Below are 21,171 nucleotides of genomic sequence, written 5' to 3' on the forward strand. Positions count from 1 at the left end.
ATGGCTATTTATAGCAAAAAAGGCAAATTGTGTTAAGGTTCTTCCAAATATTTGGCTGAGGTACCATATAATTAAGAGACAGTATAAAAATATACTGATGACCCCTTTCTTTTACCAATGGATGTGGAATAGTGTGTGAAGTGTCCAGATGATTGGTATGCCAACACAGAGCAAACCTGCTGCCTGCCAAAAGTTGTGACATTTCTGGATTATGAAGATACCTTGGGGATGACTCTCCACTGCTTCACCCTCAGCTTCTCTGCACTCTTGTTCTTGAGGTCTTTGTGAGGCACAAAGATATTCCCATTGTGCAGGCTAATAACCTAACTCTCAGCTACATTCTGCTAATATTCCTCACATTTTGTTTTCTCTGCTCTTTGCTCTTCATTGGAAATCTGAATACTACCTTGTGCATCCTACAGCAAATCACATTTGGAATTCTGTTCACTGTGGCAGTATCCACAGTCTTGGCCAAAACTATTACTGTGGTTTTGGCCTTCAGGATCACTGTTCTAGGGAGAACATAAAGATTGCTGATATTAAAGATACCCAAATGCATTAATTCCCATTTGTACACTGATCCAAATTACTATCTGTGGAATCTGACTAGTGACATCACCTCCTTTTGTTGACATTGATGTACACTCTAAACATGGCTACATTATCATCACATGCAGCAAAGGCTCAATCACAGCATTCTATTTTGTTCTTGGATACCTAGGATCTCTGGCCCTAGGGAACTTCAAAGTGGCTTTCTTGGAAATCTGCTTGACACATTCAATGAAGCCAAGTTCTTAACATTCAGCATGCTGGTATTCTCCAGTGTCTGTATCACCTTCCTCCCTGTCTACCATAGCACCAAGGGGAAAGTCATGGTAGCAGTTGAAATGTTCTCTATTCTGGCCTCCAGTGTAGGGCTGCTAGGTTGTATCGTTGTCCTCAAACGCTACATTATTTTTGTTAAGACCAGACAAGAACTCAATTCAAAAGTTTAGACATAAAACACATACTTGAGCAAGTTAATATTTCTTAAATTTTAACTTATATGTGAAGTGACTGTATGGCTAGAGGAAAACTATGCTTTATTATGTGCCTCCAATATTAGTTTTTAGCATGCTATTTATTGGCATGCATACAAGTTAATCATGTTCTGTAAAATTTTTGTTTTTAATTAATTTTATTATTATTTTCAACTATTTGGGGTGCATGTATTTATGTGTGTAAAAGTGTGACTGTTACTGTGGTTGCCTACCAAGGTCATCAGAGACATTTAATTCCCCTGGAGTTTAAGACTTACTCAATCTTGAACTTCCCCACATGGGTATAGGAGTCAAATTCAGATTCTCTGGGAGAGCAGAAAGCACTCTTTTAACCACTAAGACATTGCACAAGCCCTTTAATAATATTTGTATAGCAGTGTGAAGATTAGACTGTTCTATTTTCTAATATTAATCTTGTTAATATTCTGATCCTGCCCCTTGGCGCCACCCTGTATCTTGATATAAAAGTCTCATTTTAAGGAAAAACTCTGCCTATTTCTCTCTCTCTTCTTCCTTTTCTCTCCCATGAGATATGCATCCCTGAACTCCCCTCTCTCTTTCCCTATCTCTCCCTCTCCTTTCTGTCTTTTTCTATTTTTCTCTTTATTCCTCATTAAAATAAACCATTTTCATGTGGATGCAGCCTCTGGGTTGTGAATGTCTACCTGCTGCCCCACTGCCATGCCTGCCAGCTGTATCTGCCCAGCATACCAGCATGGTTTCCTGCATATGTGAGATACCCACGGGGAACCCCCACATAATAATTCATAACATTGGCACACAGCATTGCCAGGCAATCCCACTGCTTTCTCCTGCCCACTAGAAATCTTGAGGAGCTTTTGGGACCCTGTACTACCCACCATTTTTCTGGCTGGAAGACCACTGGAAACTCTTTACCCTATTGGATAGGTAAGATTCTTCCCTTCCTTTTTGACCATTTTCCCATAACTGAGGATTCACTTGATTCACTGCTCTCTCTTGATCCTGGTGCTGACCACTTCTCTTTCAGGTTGTATGCCCCTCAGGCCTATGCCTCCTCCACAGCCTACAGCCATTGGATGATGGTCCATTAGCTGTCCTGAGCTGTTAATTCTTTCGGACTCTCTGGGACAATGTAGGAGAGGCTTGTTTTGCTTGCTGTCAGGCTGCCCGTTTGTGATGGCATATGGAGGCAGCCTGTACCCTGAATTCCACAGCCCATAGCCTCTGTAACGATAGTCCTTTGGTTATGTTGTGCCACTATACCTCATTATGTAAAAATGCATCTACCCTATCTCAGGCCCCTCCCCATGCTCCTCCAGAGTCTGCTAACCAGTTACATCATCACCCGTCAAAGGGTTCCTTTCCACAACATGTAAAATTGCCCCTGCAACAGCCCAAGGACTAGCCTTAAAAATATCTGATTACTTGACTTAATCCCCCCCCCCCCATTCTCCTGCAGCTCACTTTCCTCTGGTATTGCTGCCATTACTGGGGCTTGAGAGATGGCCATATTAACTTGTTTCTGACTGATTTTAAATGCTCCATTTTACCTGTTCCTTATCTGTTCAGTTTTTCTTGACAAAAAAAAAAAAAGGTTAGGCACCATATTTGATAGGGCAATCACATGATCAGGCAGGCCATCTTATATAAGGGAAACCACATGATCAAGCTGCGATTTAAATAAGAGCAACCACATGGTCTAGCCTCCATTTTGGCTAAGGTCAAAACAGGCTGGTCATATGATCTCTCCGCCATCTTTACTAAGGGCAGCATAGGCAAGGCACCAGGCATTTGAATTGTCTGGGCTGGGCAGAAGAGAGGTCCAGTCTCAGTCTGTTGTTCATTCCTCCATGACAGCTAGTTCTCTCATGTGAGTAGGGCCCAGAGCTCCCCTCTGGCCCAGATAGCCAACTTGCCAGCTCATTGGCCTGGTAGTCCTCAGTTGCCACTCTCAGCCTTGAGCAGGCAGAGGGAATTTCAGTCTCATCCTGGCATTTCTTCCCCTACAGCCACTAGGGTGGGCAGGGAGAGTACACTCCTATGCCAGAATATGATAGCAGCACTAATGCTTAAGATTTTACTGTAGCTGTAATTCTAAATGGTCTTATTAAATGAGAAATACAGAGCCAAATAAAGATTTAAAAGCCCAGAGATTGAGCAGGCAACTTTATTAACATACAAATAAAGTCACATTTCAGCACAAATAAAATATCACCATATTTTACATTTCTGATTTTAACATTAATACAATTCTGATATTATTTGAGTCACAAGCTCAGGATTTTAAACCTATAGGTATGAGTCTATTGCTGCTTTTCAGGTGCCCCATCCCTGCCTCATGCCTATTCCTGAAGATGGCATTTTTTTTCTCTCCTGGTCTCCAGTTACCAAAACTATAGACCTGAAGACTCCAAATAAATTAATAAATTTTAACTCCCATCTCTAGTCTATATTCCAGCAGGCTGGTAATCAAAGCAGCAATTATGGAACCCATAGCACTTTCCCTGCCATGAATGCCAACAGAGACTCTTGTCTATGTGATGTGGACCACAGCCAAATGTAATTGTCTCCTGGCCTCTACAGCCAGGTCAGACAACCATATATGCTGTGGGCCACAGGAAAATATTATAGGAACTCAGCTGGTTATGGCAAAGTCACCACCTGAAGGGATCAAGGAATTCCTTCAGAGGAAGCCAAATTCCAAGGAGCTTTTGGTGTTATTTGGCTTGTTATATATCAGCTGTCTTTTGTTATGAAAATCATGTGTGCCTTCATAGTTTTCCCATTGATTTTTCCTTAAGAATGACTAACAGTGTGGACTGATCACTTTCTGAACATTCACATTCAAGGTATTTGAAGAACTGCCTCAGGAAAGGCTTCCTTCCCCCCAGCTCATCTGTTTCTCCTCTTTCAGCACTGGAATCAGATATCTCCCTTAGCCACTTTCAAGGACTGATAGAAATAACAGTCCACATGCTAGTCTCTTAATTTAAGGTAAATTTCACAAGGAGACACCGCCTACCTCGGTCAGGTGGATGTAACATAATAGCATTACACAATTTAGCTCAGGCCCTTCTTTCTTACAGCCTTAATAACTTTATAGACCCCTATCTTCTTACCTAACCACTTCTCAGAATGTAGAGTGAGCACATAGATCCCCTTTTTCATATACTAACCGGTCATTAGCACTCAGTTGACCTCCTCTTTTACCACTCCCATTTTGGATTGTAAAAGAAAGCCTGATGGTCATTGGCTGAGGAAAATTCTTACTTACCTTTATGACCCCATAGAATTCAAGCCTGGTGACCTTGCTCAACTGGGGGATTGCTATTGCTTAGTATATGGACTAAGGAGTTTCATGTACATCGATTCATTTCTTTCATAAAAGATTAATTATCAGTTGGTTGTATATTCTTCCTGGACCCTGGGAGGGGACTATCGAGGGGCTATGCCCCCCAAGTACTCAATACTGAATGGCCAATATCTAGGAAGGAGAAATCCTGTCCAGACCATGAATAAAGAGGAGCAACAGGGATAGATTGTCCTCTCTGCCAAGATAGGTAGAATGACCTCCCCAAATTACTACTTCACAGAAAAAAATTTGTAAGGTTTTCTGGGCCTATCAGCTGAACAAACGCTTCCTTTGGAGCTTCTTCCCCTCCCCAGCAACCACAGAGAGTCTTGGGATTGCTGCCTAGGTAGCTGGAAAATTGTCTTACTTTTTGCATTTATCCTCAGATCTGATGATGTTCGATGACTAGGGTGTATCAATTTGACAGCCCCAACCCCAAGATTACTGACAGTTCATTAATAAATTTCTTATTAAAATTACAGACAGTTATGCCTAATTCAGAGGTTCAAAATTTTAATATTGATAAATGCAGCTTTGATAAACTGATAGAACATTGACTACAAACAGTTCTTAAGAGTCCTTAAATTTCTATGGATTTTCAACCCTTTTGTTATGATCTATCATCTATCTATCTATCTATCTATCTATCTATCTATCTATCTATCTATCTATCTATCTATCTATCTATCTATGATATATAAATCTATTTCAGCTGTCTTACAGATACCTACACGTCCCTGGGAAAAGTTCTGCTACTGTATCAAAAAATCGGGTCTGATAAAATCAGTCTCCAGAGCCCATTTTAACCTCATCCATTTTCAAGAATATTTTTCAGTTTCCCTCCTCCTGCCTGGGTCAAGCAGCTCTCTAATACGCCTCTGCAACAACCGGCACCAGCTCTGGGGATGCCAATCTCCAACTTAGGATGCTGACTGGGATGGATGTACCTCTATATCCAGAGAAATGACAGATATGATGGCTCCTACAGTCCTGAAGAACACGTCCCTCAGTTTACTACTGGTACCACCTCTACCAGGCTCAGAAACCTCAAAGAAGATTTCTATAATGACAGCTAACAGTGCTTCTTCACTCACACCTCCTGCCCCTTCATCCTTTGCCAGCTTGACATAGTCTCGAGGATTCAGCATCCTTGTTTTGCCATTTGCTTCCATAACTCACCTCTTCATAATAATCAAACTGGAGAAATGTTAATATTCTGATTCCACCCCTTGGTGCCACCCTGTGTCCTGACATAAAAGTCTCCTTTTTAAGGAAAAACTCCACCCATTTCTCTCTTCTCTTTTGCTTCTCTTCCACAAGGTGCACACCCTTGAACCCACCCCTTCCTCCTTTTCCTTCTCCTTTCTGTCTTTTCCTATCTTTCTCTTAATCCCTCATTATAAGAAACCATTTCCACTTGTATATAGCCTTTGGGTTGTGAATGTCCACCTGCTGCACCACTGCCATGCCCACCAGCCTACCACTGAATTTGCACAGCATGTCAGCATGATTCCCTGCACACATGGGATACCCACAAGGGCCCCCACTTAATAAGTCATAATGAATCTTCCATTCTTCATTGAATTATTAATATCCATCTGTGGAGAATTATATAGAAATACATGCAGAAATAAATTTGGTTTTCCCTTCTAAAATAAAGATATTTTTAATAGTAAATCTAGAATCTTTCTTTGAGAAATGGAGGAAATTGTGTTGTTTTATTTTTTGCTTGTTTTGTAATTCATTGCTGAAAGAAAATTGGGGGTGAACTTTCTGAGAAAAGATATTCCCTTCCATTCTCTTTAAACTAGTTTTATTTCACTTAAAAAAGAGGGAGTTTTAACAAAGGATTTTGAATTGCAACAAAACACTTAATAGTTTTATTAGTTTGTTCAACAAGTGAAACAGAAGCAAGAATGTAGTGTATGATAGACAAATAGTAATGTAATGCATATATGGGATAATGTTCCAAAGGCCTAAAGGTTTGGTTCGGTTTTTCTTTGTCCTCTGTTTTTATTGAGAATCTGGAGTTGAGATAGTTAATATTAATTGCACTTTGATGTATATAGAATCAAATAGGGGTCAGCAGTAGTGGTATTTGCTCCCCCCATGACCTTGGGCTATAGGGCCCAAAGGAGGTGGTGCTTCTTGCCATTGTATGTGACCTCTTAAAAGAAGAGGAGAGAGGGGTCATATGTTTCCTTCTTCCTTTTATCCTGGTGTGATTGAATATCCAATGGTCTGGGAATTGAACCTGGGTCCTCTGGAACATCAGTCATTGCTCTTAACCTGGGTGCCAGAAATCCACAGGAGACTGCTTAAGAAATACTTTTGGAATTTATTAGGATATAGATTAAGAAAATTCACAAATACAGAACCAAGTAGACAACTTAAGTCATTCTCTGATCTGACCAGGAGCAAACCCACCTGACAGTTTGATCATACCAGGAAGCAGGAAGCAGGGAGAAGGGACATCATGATTGCTCTCTCCTCTCCTTTTAAGAGGTCATATAAAGGAACAAGAAGCACTGCCTCCTTCAGGTGATATAGCCCAAAGTCATTGGTGGAGCAAATACCACTACAGTCAACTTTCTGGATATAACTATAAGGAAATTTCTAGTATGGGTTAGTGGAGGCAGGAAAATCTTAAGAGTGGATTTTGTCTGTGTAAGCCCAGAGCCACACCAGTGGCAAGGCCCCTCTGTGAAGACCTCTAACTGGTAGGTTCTACCCACCAAATATTCAAATTGTACTCACTGTTGAACCCTGCCCCGACCCTCCAGAGTTAAAAGCCCACCAGTCTCCACCCTGGAAAGCTCCAACCCCTTCCCCAAGAAACTCAACATAAGCCCTGTATCCTGTTCAATTTGCTGCTGTTTCTGGTCCAAGCAGAAGCAGCCACCCTCCTGTTTTGTTTGTTTCCCACTTCCAATAAATCTCTTGTGTGAGGTTTGTTTTCTGTGTGACTTTGTGGTATTCTTTGGCTCCTGGTGCCAGGATACATTTCTATCTGAGCTGTAATGCTTACATTTGGTGTCCTAACTTAGATAGACTCGCTTAGTGCCTGTGTTTCCCCTCATGGTTTAAGATGCACTGGGATCCTATCCTTCATCTCCAGTCTGCCTGTAACAGATTTCTCAGCACCCCATCCATCAGTAGCAATTAGGAAAGTTTTCCCTTGGGTCAGTGCAAACATTTCCATGAGTCTGAGAAAATGACCTGAGTGTCCAGCACCCCTCTGGTACTCTTACAGGCAGAGGTATGCCCAGCCATGGTTGATATGAATTCACAACACTCCCCCACAGTTGGGCATGGTTGGGCATGCCCAGTGGGACCTAGTCACTTCTGCCTAGTCATTTCTGGGTCAAACATCTTGCATGACCCAGGACCGTGGCTTTATGCAGTTGTGTACTTTATGCAGTTGCGTAAAGCGTGCAACGCAACCACATGATTTATGCACATGCGTAGAATAGCCACATAGGCCTGTGTGCATAGGTGCAGCCCAACCTTTATAAGCTAGTGCCATGATTCCCAGGCCTTCTTCATACATGTGTCTTTTTGCAGGCCTATGCACATCTGTCCTCCTCTCCTTTTTCTTAATAAAACTCTTTTTTTTTTTTGGCTTTTTGAGACAGGGTTTCTTGTGTAGCTTTGCGCCTTTCCTAGAACTCACTTTGGAGACCAGACTGGCCTCGAACTCACAGAGATTCACCTGCCTCTGCCTCCCGAGTGCTGGGATTAAAGGCGTGTGCCACCACCGCCCGGCAATAAAACTCTTGTTAGTGGATTCTGTCATGTTTCCTGACTTTTCCTTAGAGGGTAAGAGTGCTGTAAAAACCAACATCTGAAGCCATGACCATAAACCAGGGAGTCCCCTCCATCCGCAACAGACCACTGTCCATTTACCTGGCCACAGGACCTGCATGCAACACCGCTGCTTCGATTGGTGAGTCCTCCCACTTTTCAGTCAGTGTAAGCGGTTTCCTGAATCTGTGGGAATGACCATTGAGCCTCCAGCATCCCACTGAGATTTCTTGAAACTGGGGGAACTCCTGGCCATGGTCTTTATTGGCTAGGGTCAGACCTTATTGCAGGCTTGAATATCTAGCCATCCCCACATCTGCAGTTTGAGATATTCCTCCCTTCGGACCACTGCCTTGAGGTGCATCCTCAGGCTGTGTGAGGCCGACACAATTTTTCTGGCTTGACAAAGCGGTGAATGCTGTTCCAGATTCCTGGGGAATGCTTGCCTCACACAGTGCAGGCCCCTGTCTTTCAGCTGATGAGCTGTGTGGCAGTCTGTGCTTGGTAAAGTTCTGTCCTTGGCCTTAGAGATGCCTGGGGCCTTGGCTTGGGATCACGTTTGTTTTTTAATTTTTTAATTTTTATTTTTCTGCCTCTCTGCTTCAGACATGGGAAATAAGGCTTCCAATTCCATCAGTCCTACTTCTCCCCTAAAATGTCTTCTTGAAGCTTTAAAACCTCTCAGCTTAATGCCTTATTTAAAGATTCCTAAGCTTATCCATCTCTGTACTTAGAGATGGCCCAAATATGCCTTACAAAATAACAAAAAATTGGCTGCCGAGTGGCTCCTTAGATGCCGATATTTTATGGGAATTATCTAATTTCTGCCAGCGAACAGGCAAATGTAAAGAGTTGCCCTATGTCATAGCTTTCTTCTTTCTCAGTGCTAAACCATCTCTTCTGGATTCCTTCTCTCCTGCTCATATACTCCTAGCTATGCCTGAACCGGATGATTCTCTGACTCCAGAATTTCTGGCTCTAGATCCTGCTAATGAACCTGACCTATCTGACCTTCTGCATCCACCCCTTCTCCCAGGGCATCTGTTCTTCAGCTCCACCTCCAGATTCCTCTTCTTCTAAAGCCATTTCTTCCTTAGCAATGGCTGTTTCCAAAGACCCTGCCCTGGCTCCAACCTTCACTCCTCCTGCCTCTTGCTCTTGGACTGCTAAAGGGCCTGACCCCAGCCATTCAAACCCACCAACCACTCTCCCTTTGCAAGAGGTGGCCAGTGTGGATGGACTGGTTAAGGTCCATGTTCCATTCTTTCTTGCAGAACTCTCTCAGATAGAAAAGAAGCTGGGTTTTTATACCTCTAATTTTGCTTCCTTTATTAAACAGTTTCAATATATAACTCAGTCTTATAGTCTCACCTTTCATGATGGATATATGATACTTGCTAATAATCTACTTCCTGAGGAGTGCAGGCAGGTGTGGGAGCAGGCTAGGACTCATGCAGATGAGGTTCACCAGACTAACCCCGCACAACCTGCAGGGGCTGAGGTGGTTCCTGATCAAGAACCACATTGTGATTATAACACCCAGGGTGGGTCTCTAGCCAGAGATAGGTTTATTACCTGTCTCCTGACAGGCCTCTGTAAGGCTGCTCTAAAACCAGGAAACTATGAAAAACTAAAGATGATAATACAAGATAAGGATGCAAATCCATCTCACTTTTTAGAGTGGCTCACCAAGGCTCTACTTCAGTTCACTAGCTTAGACCCTGAGAGCCCTGAGGGCAGGCAGCTCCTAATGACCCACTTTGTCTCACAGAGCTTCCCCAACATAACGGCAAAACTTAAATGTTTGGAGAATGTCCCTCTGACCCCACAGGTAGATATGCTAATGGTAGCATTCAAGGTTTACCATGGGAGAGATGAGAAGGCCCAGAAAAGGAATTGCCAGATGCTGGTACACACTATCCAACTGGCTCCCTGAAAGCCCTCTGGTCCCTGTTTTAAGTGTGGTAAAGATGGCCATTGGGTCTGGGCTTGCACCACCACCCCATGAAGGGCACCGATGGGGCCTTGTCCAAAATGTTGCCAAAAGGGTCACTGGTCAGCTGACTGTCCTAATGCATCTAATAGCATAGGAATGCCAGACAAAGACCATCCTTTGGCTGATTTTCTAGGCTTGGCCTACAGCGACGACTGAAGCTGCCCAGTTTCCACCCCGGCCACTCCCATCTCACACAGGGAACCAAGGGTAGTGATAAAAGTAAATGGGTGCCCCATCTCATTCCTTTTGGACACTGGGGCTACCTATTCTGTCCTGAGAAAGCTTTGGGGGCCTACCTCTCCTTCTCATCTCCCTATTGTCAGGGTTGGGGGACAGCCTTTTCTACCTCATCAGACACTACCACTTAATTGCATTTTCAGAGGCATCCCTCTCACACATACATTCTTAGTGGTACCAACCTGCCCTGTGCCTCTAGTGGGAAGGGATCTTCTAGCTAAGGTAGGAGCATCCATTTCTTTTGCTCCCCACATTTGCCTCACCCCAACTTGCCAGCAGCTCCTCTTCTTCTCCTAGACACCCACTCTACTGACTCTAACGATTCTTTTTCCTTGCCAGCCTCTCAGGTAGACCCAAAAGTCTGGGATACCCAGAACCCTTCTATTGCTAGGCACCACCAGCCTATTACTATCCAGCTACAGGACCCTACCAGATATATCACCCAAGCTCAGTACCCTCTCTCACTCCAGAGCCTAAGAGGACTTAAGCCTATCATTTCTGACCTCAGAAAAAAGTTGCTCTGCCTAACCTCTTCACCTTTTAACACCCCCATACTTGCAGTTAAAAAGTCCAATGGAACCTACCACCTGGTTCAAGACCTCTGGCTCATTAATTTTGCAGTGGTCCCCCTCCACCCAGTAGTGCCTAACCCTTATACTTTCCTGTCCACTGTCCCTTCAGGAACCTCTCACTTCTCAGTTCTAGATCTCAAGGATGCCTTCTTTTCTATTCTTCTCAGTCCTCAGTCTCAAAATACCTTTGATTTCACCTGGACTGACCCTGACACTCACCTGTCCACACAGGTAACCTTTACTGTTCTGCCACAGGGATTCAGGGACAGTCCAAACCTATTTGGTTAGGCTCTGGCCTCTGTCCTGCTTTCTCTGACTCTCCCTGGGTCTAAACTAATACAGTATGTAGATGATAATTTACTCTGTAGCCCATCCTTACAAGTTAGCCAAACTAACACCTCTGCTCTTCTACATTTCTTATCCAGCTGAGATTACAGGGTATCTCCTTCTAAAGTTCAGCTGTCCACTCCCCAGGTCACCTATTTGAGTCTAACCATTACTCCAAACCACAAGGCTATTACTATAGACAAAAAGCATCTAATCCAGTCTCTTGCAGTCCCTTCTACTAAACAGGAAATTCTTTCAGTGCAGCTTACACCCTCACAAGGAACCCATGACACTAGCCAAATTCTTTCCTATCTACACCAGCTCTTTCACCATAATAATCTTACTCTGTCTTAATTTGTAAAAGCCCACCTGCAGCCCACCTCTGAGGACTTACAGTTCTTTTTTTTTTTTTTTTTTTGATTTTCGAGACAGGGTTTCTCTGTGTAGCTTTGTGCCTTTCCTGGAGCTCACTTGGTAGCCCAGGCTGGCCTTGAACTCACAGAGATCCGCCTGCCTCTGCCTCCCGAGTGCTGGGATTAAAGGCGTGCGCCACGACCGCCCGGCTGGACTTACAGTTCTTAAGAACTATTACTGCCTCTTGTGAGATCTGCCAAAAAAAAAAAACCAAAAAACAAAAAACAAAAAAACCCAAACAGGTCTCAATACCAAGTACTTTTGTACTTGGTATCAACCTTTACCCACCCACCAGGTTACAGGTTCCCTTCCAGGGACTGACTGGCAGCTCAATTTTACCCATATGCCCACCATCAGGAAAATTAAATATCTTCTTGTGATGGTGGACTCATTTTCAAGTTGGGTGGAGGCATGCCCAGTTTCTAATAAGCCAGCTCAGACAGTTGCATATCTCCTTCTCCAAGAAATTATTCCTTGGTTTGGGGTTCATGCTTGTCTTCAATCTGACAATGACTCAGAGTTAACCTCTCAAATTTCCCAGACATTAGCTAAGGCTCTTAACATTCCTTGGCATTTTCTTTTCTTTTCTTTTTCATTTTTCTTTATTAAAATATTTTCTACTCACTCCTCATATTACCCACAGATTCCCCCTCCTCCCTCCTCCCACTCCAAGCTCTTTTTCCCTAGACACCCCACATCCCCACATCCCCAAATCGAGGTCTCCCATGGGGAGTCAGCAGAGCCCAGTACAGTGAGCCTGGGCAGGTCCAAGCCCCTTCCCACTGCACCAAGGCTGTCCAAGGTGTCACGCCACATGCACCGGATTCCAGAACCTTGGCATATTCATATCCTATACCATTCTCAATCCTCAAGAAAGGTGGAGCATGCCAACCAGTCTTTAAAAACTATTCTTACTAAGATGTCACAGGAACTTCACCTCGAACTGGGTAACATTATTGCCTCTAGCTCTTTTCAGGCTCAGGGCTCTTCCTAAAAAGCCTCTTTCAATTTCTCAACTTGAACTAATGTATGGAAGGCCAGTTCTAGCACCAGATCTTCTATCCAACCCTCCAACTGTTCCAGATAGCCTCTTAACTCCCCTACTATGTCACCTAAGGTCTATCTTATGGAGCTTTGCAGACCATTCCTTACCTCAGCCATGTGACAATCCTTGCCCACCTCCAATCCACATTGGGGATCAGGTTCTTTCTCCTCCAGGCCAGTGCCCTTCTCCCTTTCCCCTATGTTGCAGGGACCCTTCAAAGTAATTCTTGTGACTCCTACAGCTGCTAAACTCGAGGGCTTTCCTCACTGGGTCCACCTGTCTCATCTAAAACATTTTATCTCACCTCCATCCCAGAAAAATCTCTCTTCATATATAGTGACACAAACAGGGTGGTGTTCTCTCAAGCTCCAGAGGACATCAGGATCCACTGCCTTGTCACCATTTCCAGAGGAATAAGATATCACCCCTCCCTTTCCCAACCAGGGCCACACAGAGCCAGAGGCAAAAAGGACCATTAAAAATATCCAGGTGGTAAGGAAAAAAAAAAAACAAAACAAAAACCAGTAATAATCAAAAGGTATTTACACTTCCAGACCCAAAAATGTCTGAGCTCTGCAAAAACAGACTGTAACATAACAGTCTATCATTGTTAAATGCTCAGCAACTGATCACCTGTGTTTCCTGAATGCTAAACCAATGAAGGGAACAGGTACCTTGAATAAACTACCTTTAATAAAGCTTGTCTCAGGTAAAGAATTAAGCAGAAAACTAAATCACTAATTTTCTCACAGCCAATTCTTAACATGTCCGAATTTTTTTCTAAGCTCCAGAAACCAGCTTAAATCCATCTGGACAGGCAGGATCTACCTTAGATAAGTGCCAACTCCCTTGGTCTGGGAACACTCCAAAAAATAAAATAATAATGATTCTTTTGTCTCTAAGCTTTTTCTGTGTCACCAGTATCTTGTCAGACAAAAGGTTCCCAGCCACAGCCACGAAGGATGGACAGCTCCAGATGAGCAATGGATGACAGCCAGCCAGCCAATCATCCCAGGACTTCAGAAGCTCCCCTTCCCCATTCCCCCAAGAGCAAAATGATGTGCACCAGTCAGCTGGAAGCAGTCTTTGAGAGAAAGGATGCCCTATACCCACTCATCTGCCATTTTTTTTTAAAACCAAAGAGTCCAGGTTGATATGAATTTACAACATGCCACCACAGTTGGGCATGGTCGTGCATGCCTGGCGGGACCTAATCACTTCCGCCTAGTCATTTCCAGGTCAAATGTCTGGTGTGACCCAGGACCGTGGCTTTATGCAGTTGCATATAGCACACAAGGCAACCACGTGATCTATGCACATGCGTAGAATAGCCACATGGGCCTGTGTGCACAGGCACAGCCCAGCCTTTGTAAGCCAGCGCCATGATTCCAGAGGCCTTCTTCACACAAGTGTCTTTCCACAGGCCTGTGCATATCTGTTCCTCTCCCTTATCTTAATAAAACTCTTGTTAGTGGATTCTTTTTTGTTTCATGACTTTTCCTCATAAGGTAAGAGCGCCATAAAAACCAACAACGATCTTTAAGGTTATAGCTGGCCCTCTTTACCTGATCCCATCCCATTCCTCTTGGAGCTGCAATGTTGAAGTTTCCTTAGGCCAAACCAGGCTAGTGTGCCCCTTCCTGCCCTCTTCTTCCACCTTTCCCCTGGAGCTGCTTGTAATCCCATGGCTCCTCCAGGCCCTCATGGCTTTTGTGACCCCATTCCCTAACCCTTTCCTGTGAATGGGATGCCTCAGTCTTCATTGCCTTATTGCCTCTATGAAGACCCTGATACCTGTCACCAAGTCTCTCTGCTGGCTTAGCCAGGCTAAGCTCCTGCTCACCATTGAACTTGGTGATGACCCATTGAGGGGCTTGGTCCTTGTTCAGTCCTCCCTGAGTTTTGGGGATGCCCATGACTACAGACTGCTGTGACATTTACTTTTTTTCTGACCTTTTTCTCTTATGTGTCTTTCATACCCTCTCATTCTTCCTTGGGATGCCTCCTAGAAAACTACAGCCTCTCCCACTGACACCTGAAATGAAGGGTACTAAATTTATTGGCTTTTACAAATTTGGCTTCAATATCCTTTAGATAATCAACCCAAAGGCCCAACTAATGGCACCTTAGATCCTAAAATTACATGGGACCTTTACAAATACTGTGAGCTATAGGGGAAATGGAAAGAAATTTCCCAGTTCCCATTTCTTGGCTCCACGCCATGTTTGTTTTTGTTTAGTTCCCCCTACACACACACACACACACACACACACACACACACACACACACACACACACTATGTAAATGTCCTGCCCTTTAAGTTACAATAGATGCATCTGTAAGTCTGTTACAAAGTGGCAGCTAGAAACAAGATCTAGCAGGAGGGGGAGAAAGCAAAAGAATAGGCTGCAAAATTCACACACCCTGCAGATACTATTCATTGGCTTGTGCTTTTCTCAGCTCCCTCCTGCAGCATCCTATGTCTATAGCCAGGACTCAACAATTTCCTTTCTCTAAGCCTTCTTTGTTCTTGGCTTACTACATTTAGCTTTACAGGAATTGAGGTTTCTTTTAGGTATGATCAGCATTGGATTGTTGTTTTATTTTGTCCCACTTAAAGTAAAATCTGGCTCTAGAGTTAGGGTATGGCTCCCGCTCCTCTAGACCCAAGCCTGCTTATTTAAAGGTTTCAACCAAAACATCTGTGCCATATCAGGAGAGCTATCTGCTGTGTGACAGAGAAAGCAGAGCAAAACAAAATATAGGGATAGACTATTCCCCAAAGGAACTATTGCTACTCATCTCATACTCTTTTGGTTTTGGTTTAACTTTTGCTAAGGTATAAATCTTATTTCACAATTTATAAAACTATTATGTAAACTTCCTATACCTCAAGATTTGTAAGCATACTGGGTCTGATTAAAACCTTGTAAAATCTCTAATACGGTGGTTAATTTAAAACTCATAACACCGGGGTTGATAGTCAAAATACATAGGTAATTTTAAAGGAAACATGAGGCTTGCTACCAATTTAGCTATTCCCCCCCCCCCAGGGATGGAGGTAGTTGCATGGCTGACAACCATCTTTGCTATGGTTAGAAAGGATGGGCTTTGTCATGTTGCCTTATTCTCACCTTAAAAAAAGTGAACACTGACATAAGCCATCCAAAGAAAAACAACTCCTCCTAGTTGTGAGGCCCAAAGCAGATGTTTCTTCCACTCTTTTCAATCATACTAACAAGCCTCAAAACGCATTCTCTTCTCTTCCTCTCCAACCTCTCTGGTTTCCCTTTCTCCCATCTCAGCAATAGGCTGCCAAACCAGGAAATGGTGAGACAGTCCCTGACCAGGACCCTGAATATAATTACAATACCCCAGGGTACATTTATGCTGGGGATCAGTTTCTAAGTTGTCTCCTGACTGGCTAGCCTTAAAGAGGTAAATTATTAAAAAATCCAAGTGGCCATCCAGAACAAACATGATAACCCATTGAAATTTGTAGACTGCCTCACAAAGGCCTTCTTACAATATACCAGTCTGGATATGGAGACTCCAGATGAAAAACAACTCCTTGTGACCTATTTCTTCTCTCAGATTTTCCCTGATATTAGCCAAACTTAAACTCTCTCTACAGGCAGAATTTGTAGCAATGGCCTTTAAGGTATACCATGGAAAAGTTGAAAAATTCTGAAAACAAAAATACCTGATGCTTGCAAAGGCCTTTTGACTGGCCATAGCAATTGCCTAGGCTTCTTGGCCTTCCAAAGCCTGAGACCTCCAGGTTCCAATTTCAAATGCAATCAGGAGGATTACTAGGCCCTTACCTGTGTGATCCTTGATAAACCACCCAGACTATGTCCAAGGTGCCATCAAGAAGAACATTGGGGTATTGACTGCTCCCATGTCCTTCATGGCATGGGGACATCAAGCTCAGGTGGCCCTTTGGAAGACCTCTCAGATCTGGCCTTGGGCAACTGAGGGAGCCCACACTTCCTTGGCCTAACCACTGCCATCTCATTGGGAGCCTCAGGTATATATCACACTATCAGGGAGATCTATCTCTTTTTTTCTGGACATTGGGGCCATTTATTTAGACCCAACAGAGTTTTAGGGACCCACATCTTCTTGTTCCCCTATTGTCATAGTAGTGTTACAGCTTTTCCAGCCTCATCAAACCTCACCAAATATGTCACCCAGGCTCAATACCTATTCTCTCTCTCCATAGCATCAGAGAACTTAACCCTCTTATCTATGACTGTGTAAGAAAGAACCTTCTATACTTTTTGGACTGTCCATCACATGGGCATACTGTCAGTATGTAGGCCCCTTCAGGGCCATAACACATGAAATTCTACTTACTAAGACACTTGTACTTCTCCAGCTATTTTCTCCTCTACTTCCTCTATCCTCTTGGCTCTCCTCTTCTATTGGATAATATAGAGCTCCCTGCTTTATTTAGTTTTACTATAAAAGCCACACAGGTGTGCCAGGATACCTTTCCCTTCTTAGCTATAGGTATTTCTTGGCCTCCAAATACCAGGATACCTTTCCCTTCTAAGCTGTAGGCATTCCTTAGTCTCTGACTCCCCGGATACCTTTTTTATCAGAGCTGTAACACTTACATTTTGGTGCCAAAATCCAGGACCGACTACTTCCCTAGCTATTTATAATTGGTTTTCCTCTCAGTTTATCCAGAATCTTCAATGACTTGCTCAGGCCATCCTTACTCTCCAGAGCCAAATAGACTCATTTGCCACCATTTCACTAAAAGCAGAGATAGGTGGTCTTTTTATCTTCCTTATGGAGGAATGTTGCTTCTCTGTCAAACAGTCAGGTATAGAAAAGACAAGATCAGACAACTCCAGATGGATCTCAAAAATATAAGAAACAACTCAATGCCTCTGGCTAGAGGATCATTGACAGTCTAATATGGAATTGGATACTACCCTTTTTAATTCCCTTTCTCCTGCTTTTGTTAACCCTAATAGTTACACCCTGCCTTATAAGCTTCTTGTCTAGATTTCTTAAACAGATTCAAAAGATCTCTAAACAGGTTTTTAATCAGTTGCTACTACAGGATTACTGGCCCCTGCTACAGAGCCAGAGACAAGTGACTCTCCATTATTCTCTGCTGGTGAAGGTCAAATTCACCCAAGGGATTTTGATGCCCTGATTCAGCAGGAAGTAGTCTAATGACAACATCACCCACTATCCTGTGGTCTGATTATTTACCAATAATATCAAAAAAGGGGGGAATGTAAACTGCTTGAGCCACAGCCACATAAGTGGCCAGGCCCCTACACCAAGGATCTCTAACTGCTAGGTTCCACCCACAGAATACTCTGACTGCCCTAACTGCTGAACACTACCCCCTACAAAGTAAAAAGCCCATTTCTCTTGACATGAAATCCTATGAATCTCCACCCTGGAAAGTTCCATCTTGAAATGTTCCAGCCCCTTCCCAAGAAACTCTATATAAGCCCTGTATCCTCTTCATTTTGTTGCTGTTTCTGGTGTACACAGAGGCAGCCACCCTCTTGTTTTTTCTCTAATAAATCTCTTGTGTGAAGTTTCTTGAGCCGTATGATTTTGTAGTATTCTTTGACTCCCAGCTGCCAGAATATCTTTTCATCTGAGCTGCAATGCTTATGGTCTAGTTGTGTTGTCATTTGCATTTTGTCTTGTGAATTTTTAAAGTTTCCCCTTCTTTCTTCAACAAAACACTGTTCATTCAATAGTAGACAGTTCAATCTTCATGTATTTGTATTGTTCCTGCATTTTCTCTTGATGTTTATTTGTAGTTATACCATCTATTGTCTAAGAAGACATAAAGTTGGATTTCACACTTTAGTGCTTGTTTAGTGTTCTATAATATCATTACTTTAGAAATTATTCCACAGGCCATAAGATGTATAACTTCTATTCATTGCATAGATTATTATATTGATATTGTATTTAAATTATATTAGATTATTGAAATATCCCTTTTTATTGTATCAAATAATTTGAACATACATATCTGTCAGTAATTGTTTTATTAAACTTGTAGTCTCAGCATTTGGACCAGAAATAGTTACCAGGACTATATTTTCCTAATGAATTTTTCCTCTCATTATTACATAGAGTCCTGCTTATCTCTTCTAACTAGCTTTTATTTAAAGTCTACTTTATCAAATATGAGAAGAATTATGCCAGCTCATTGATGACTTCTAAATACTAGGTAGATTGTTTCACATCATTGACTTCCAAGTTTGTTGGTTTCTTTCTTTGTTTCCTTTTTTTAAGTTAATAGTAAGATAAGTTATTTGGAGCCTATAGCAGATAGGATTTTTTGTTCATTTTAGCCAGTTATTCATGGATTTTTAGAGGGTGAGTTAAGGACATTTGCCTTAAAGTCTTGATTGAGAGGGAGTTGCTATTCCTTATTTTCATATCTTGTTGTACATGTTAGTTGAGTTATTGCTGATTCTCTTTATTCTTCTCTGTTAGCACAAGGGTTGAGGGATTTCCAAGGTTTACTATGATGGATTCCCACATAACTCTTCATTATTTATTACAATTTTTTACTATGCTCTCATGAATGACACAACACTGGCTTACATTTCAGGACTCAATTTATTTTGTGATTACCTTGAATTTTTTGGTTCTGCATACATTTTTAATAGATAACTCTTTTGAGGATAGAAATCATGGTTCATAGTTCCTAAATTTCATAGTTAGAAACATATTTTCTTGGTTTTCTTTTAGAACACTTCCAAGAAATTTGATGTTACTTGTCATTGTGGTATGCATCATTAATCCTAACATTCAAGGGACAGGCAAAAAGTTATCTATGTATTTAAGACTAGCCAAGGTTACATTGTAAGATCCTGTCTCAAAACAAAAGCTAAAAAAACAAAGCTGATGTTATTCTGATGTTTTTGCCAGTTCTTGCAGGTCAACTTTCCCCCTTACAACTGTCCCTAGAATTATGCCTTTGCATTTGACTTTTGACATAGAAAATTCTCTCCTCATATTGACTTGGGTTTCTAAGTGCCTCTTGAGCTTTGATATCCATTTCATTCTATAGGTTTGACAAAATTTTATTATAATTTAATTGAATACATTATCTATGATTGTAAGCTTTACCTCCACATTTTTTGCATATGGATTATAAAGTTAATTTTATTTTTAAAGTTTTTAATGTTTTATGTTTATGTGTGTGAGTGTATGCCAAACATTTATATATTTATATTGTTTTCTGCATCAATTTTAAAGAAATAGCTTTGTTGGGAATAAAAATCATTGCTCACAATGATTTAATTTCATAATTAGAAGCATATTTTCTTGGCTTTCTTTGTTGCAGTATGCTTCCAAGAAATTTTATATGACTGGGTATTGTGATGTACACACACACACACACACACACACACACACACACACACACACACACACACAAACACAAACACAAACACACACATTTGTAGAGGCCATGAGATGGCATTGGATTTCTTGGAATTAAAGTCACTGGTTTTTGGGCCACCCAATTTGAGTGCTGGGGCCGAAATTCTGATCCTTTGGAATAAAATTAAATTGTTTTACCTACTGGGCAATATATCTGTCTCCATAGGACATTGTCATTTGATATGTTTTTGTATGTGTGTGTGTGTGTGTGTGTGTGTGTGTGTGTGTGTGTGTGTGTGTATGTGTAGATGTAGACCAGAGGACAATGTGCCATTAATCCCTCACTATCTTCCTGTATCTACCTTCCCAGCTCTGAGGTAACAGACAAGCATCGCCAAACCAAATTCACATCCTTGTGCATGTGTAGCAATGCTTTACCAATTTTATCATTGTCCCAATTCCTTAAGTTTGATATCTTGAACATATTTCAGAGGAAGCTTTGGTGACATTGATTATATATTTTTTCCCTGCAAGTATATTAGATTGAATGCTCTTGAATTGTTATCCATCCATAAAATTCATTCTTCTGTTTTTTGGTGTGTGTGTGTGTGTGTGTGTGTGTGTGTGTGTGTGTGTGTGTGTGTGTGCTAGAATGCTTTTTTTTTCTTTTAAACCTCTCCCATATATTACATACCAACTGCAGTTACCCCTCCCTCCATTCTTCCCAGTCCAGCTCCCCACTTCTCCTCTTCCTCAGATCTACTCCTCCTCCATTTCCTTTCAAAAGAGAGAAGGTCTCTCAGGGATACTTACTGCATAAAAAGTAATAATGAGGAGCAAACCCTCATATCAAGGCTGGAGGAGGCAACCCAATTATTTAAGTGTTTCTCAGCCAATTGCGATTCCTCTGTTGAGATGAAAACAAGCAACACAAACACTAGTAAGAAACAAGGTGGAAAATACCAGCAACATTACTAATGAGAATGAAATCTAGTTCAGTTACTCTGAAACTAAGGATG

This window comes from Peromyscus leucopus, chromosome 22 (assembly GCF_004664715.2).
Source record: "Peromyscus leucopus breed LL Stock chromosome 22, UCI_PerLeu_2.1, whole genome shotgun sequence".
In the NCBI taxonomy this organism is placed as follows: Eukaryota; Metazoa; Chordata; class Mammalia; order Rodentia; family Cricetidae; genus Peromyscus; species Peromyscus leucopus.